Source organism: Papilio xuthus, unplaced genomic scaffold (assembly GCF_000836235.2).
Source record: "Papilio xuthus unplaced genomic scaffold, Pxut_1.1 DF825946.1, whole genome shotgun sequence".
Classification (NCBI taxonomy): domain Eukaryota; kingdom Metazoa; phylum Arthropoda; class Insecta; order Lepidoptera; family Papilionidae; genus Papilio; species Papilio xuthus.
The window spans coordinates 11,027,567-11,031,584 of NW_013532703.1; positions in this window are offsets into that span (position 1 = coordinate 11,027,567).

Sequence of the window (4,018 nt, forward strand, 5' to 3'; positions counted from 1 at the left end):
ATAAATCCTATTAGATATAAATAACTACCGGTAAATTTCGCCAATTAAACTTCGACTTAAAAGTTCAATACAAATCCTGTCTTAAGGCAAAAATATAATGTTACATTACAAAGATGTGTCTTTTTTACATTTGTGCATAGGTGATAGACAATCTATTCTTCTCTTAAAAAGCTTGTAGTGTTCCGAGGTATTGTTACAATCACAGTGAAATGGTTCACACTTTATGAGGAGCGACGTGCATGACAAATGATAGTGATTTGCTTTGTGTTCCGCGCGGACTGGACGCGGACAACTCTCTAGCGTCCAATCACACGTTTGTTATTGTATGTTGACTATTAGTTTCTGTAGCATTCGTTGAGTTATATTTGGCTCGTTCACGTACCAACACGTCTTGCCGGTCCAAAAGTCTGATATCGACTGACGTCCCCTCTCTCCGGCATGTACTTATGGCGTGTACGCCAAACAACACTACGTTTAGGCATACACTACAGTTCCCATTGTAGATACTTGTATAAAACATATTCTCATCCCTGCTTTACACTATGATAATACACAGTTAACATGTTTTAATACAAGTGTTGGAATTTCACGGTAACTCGCCATTGTTCCTGTTCCATTCCCTTCGATCAAGTATGTATTGTTATTCCAATTATTGTTTACTTTATACAAGGAATTTCTGATATGATATTAATGGTGGAATCTGAAATAAAGTTGTTGACAAAATAATAACGGAATCTCACAGCATTCATGACAATTTGTTCAGGGATAGAGTATGTAACGTAAAAGAGCAATGCACTAATCACTAGACGGAACGCAACAGAACAAAATTAACCAGTATAATATATTTATAGGCTTGCATCGTTGGTGGCTTTACACTCTATTGGCTCTGAAGTATAAATTACACACGCAATGCCACGGCATATATGATTCTAATCATCCGTAACGAAACTAATATTGTGCGGTCACAATGAAAACAAGAACTATCCTGCACGATTGGAAATCAAATAGCTTTTATAAGACAATGAGGAATTGGTTTGATCTTTAAACAGTTAGATGTTTTATTTTGATACTGTCGTATAAGGAAAGACAAAGGTTTTATCGTCAAATTATAATGATGGTAACTCTACATTCACAATGACTTTTGTCTTAAGCATATTTATGCTATTTAAACAAGGATGTCACTTCTATAACTTGTAAGTGCTTTGGTTGGTGTTCATAAGCATTTCTTAGATATTTGAATTCGTGTTAGGTACACTCAGGAAATAAAAGCAAGGACGTATTAAAGAATAAAAATGTTTTTTTTGTTTCTATTATCCTTGAGTGAACTGTTTGGAAATTTGTAATTTCTTTTGGTTGTATGTTTGAGTGTTGATTATATATTTAGTTATTACCGCTGCCTTAACATATATGTTAAGCGGCTACGTACAAAATTGGATAGAAGGGTTAAAACAAATATGCATACTTCACTTGTGATTAACTTGTATTATTGTACTAGGCCCACGGTAGTTTTTGAGTTTATTGAGTTTAGTATATGTAGTTCGACATGATGTGATAATGTCGGTGCAGTCATTTTTGTCGTAATAATATAGTGGAGGTAAATGTAGTGATTTACTTAAGCACTACCTGTCAAGATTTTCCGCTTTGATTTACGAGTACAGCGTCTCTCTCTCCCCTCATTTATATCATGGACGTTAAACTGTCGTGCAGATAAAAGAAGTTATTTGCGGTGAAAATTGAACACCGCTGTTATATTTTATAAATGACAACTTCAACGGGCCGATTTCTAATACTTGCCCCATAGCATCGATTTCCCTACAGAGAAAATATGCGCATAACAGCCCTAGCAAGTTGAACTGATCGAGAAATCGAAACTTGTAATGTTTTATTTAATTATAACAAGCTTATAATGTATTCAATTTTGTTTAAACGCTATAAGGTAGCAAGAAGGCTGATAAACAAATCAACTCATAATTAATCTTACTCTTACTAATATTATAAATGCGAAAGTTTAGATGGATTAATGCATGGATGATTGTTAGAAGGTATTTCCAGAACGGCTCAAAGGATCTTGATGAAATTCGGCATAGTCTGGAAAAATATATAGGCTACTAATTATTTCTTTATTTTCGCGCGGACGGAGTCGCGGTCGACAGATATCTTTGAATAAATGAATACAATTCAAGTAAATAACTTCAACAATATCAATCCATCGCTGTGGTTTGTATTCTCCAAATAATAACAAAATATTCTTTGTCTTTAATAATACTTTGGTGAAGGGCATTTAATATAATAGAACGGGCGAATGCAACAAAATGGCGACTAGTAAAGGTCACGCTGTGTGTCCGCAGTTTTGACTAAAGGTCAAGGTGAACAGCTTGATAGCGTCTTCATACAATGCGAGACTGTACACTAAACGAACGATATTCATTATTATGGATTCAAAGTCGAATAAAATACAAAAGACCGTTTTCGAATTTCTTCCTGTATTTGTCCTATACGTGCTGATGACACTTTCATTGGAATATTTCCTTTGATCGTGTAACTTTTTTTCGATTTTGCCCATAGCGATAAAAATACTTAAATACTTTGTTTTCTCTTATAAAGGTAGGAAAATAGTGGTTTAACAATGGCAGACCAGTAGCCAGCAACAACAACATCTGTTGAACGAATGGGGCTCGACCGGGGAAATACCACGACTACTCCAAAGAAAGAGAAGTGGAAGCAATTGCGCTTTTGGTCTGAAGTGTCTTCCTTCCTACCCTTTGGTAATAAAGGAATGGGAAGGGGAAGTGGATTTGATTGAGAAGGCACTCATAGCAAGGGAAATATTCTTCTGTGCGTCCCTTTCCTTGTTGATTAAAGATAGGCAACGGGTCTTTAATTTCGAATGTCTACAGGTAGCAAACGCATCGCTATTTCGGCGAATTCCAGTGACTGCTTGCTTGTTTGCCACCCTTAAAAACAATGGGGTAAAGGATGAAGAAAGACAGGTCAGTATAAAAGAAGCACCTCAAAGGCACCTTTGCAGTTAGTGGAATACTTTTTGAAGAATACATGTAAAGTAATTTCTTAGCATACGACTTTAGCTTGATAATTAAGAAGCCATGAAAGTTTCTCAGGTCATTCAATCTTTAATGCAATTGAAAATGTCTTACAGATTAAATTATTTATACAATAAAATTATCAAGTAAACCTTAAAAGGTATACTTAATTAAGGTCTTACGGATACGGTTAGTAAATAAAAAAATATTAACTTCACAGATAGATTTAAAAACACCGAAGGTTTTGTTTTTTCCAGTACTCAATGCTCTGCTCCGACGTATGAGTCACTGGCCGAAATTTTTTCCGTATGATGTAAGTTTATAAGCCAACTGCATGATCCGTAATAGTTATAATTCCTATGGAAATAAAATTCGATATTTTAGTTTAGTTTAGTTACTCTCAATATTTTTATTGACACCGTGTTTGAGGACGCCAGGAAACTACAAATAAAAAATTAAATGACATAAAAAACTAAGTTTTTCTATTTTTTAAATTTTATGTCAATTGGAATGTAAATGGATGCAGGGTTCAGGTTGGTATGTCAAAGTAAACAAACAACATGTTAGAAATCAGCTATTTTGATGAACATTATTAATAACTGACATAAGTACTTTTAGAATGTGATAATAACAATACAATAGTAGCAGTATGCAAGGTATTCATTCACATTCTTCAAAAGGACACTACGTAATAGAAATGTATACTATACATAATCTTATCGTATATGCGCATTTCGTAGTCAATGATATAATTTCAACAGATTATCACGCACAATACTTTTATATACAGTATATGTTGAGAAATTCGTGAAAATTTTCAGATTCTCCAATCTATTTTATGTTTGTCCGTAAACAAACAAGGTGGTGAAGTGTTAATCTTATCTGTTTATATCGCTAATGCGACCGGAGTGATGTGAGGTGGATTGCGGAGGGGCAGCGGGGACCGAGGCGGGTAGGGGGAGGCAGCAGGCTCCGTT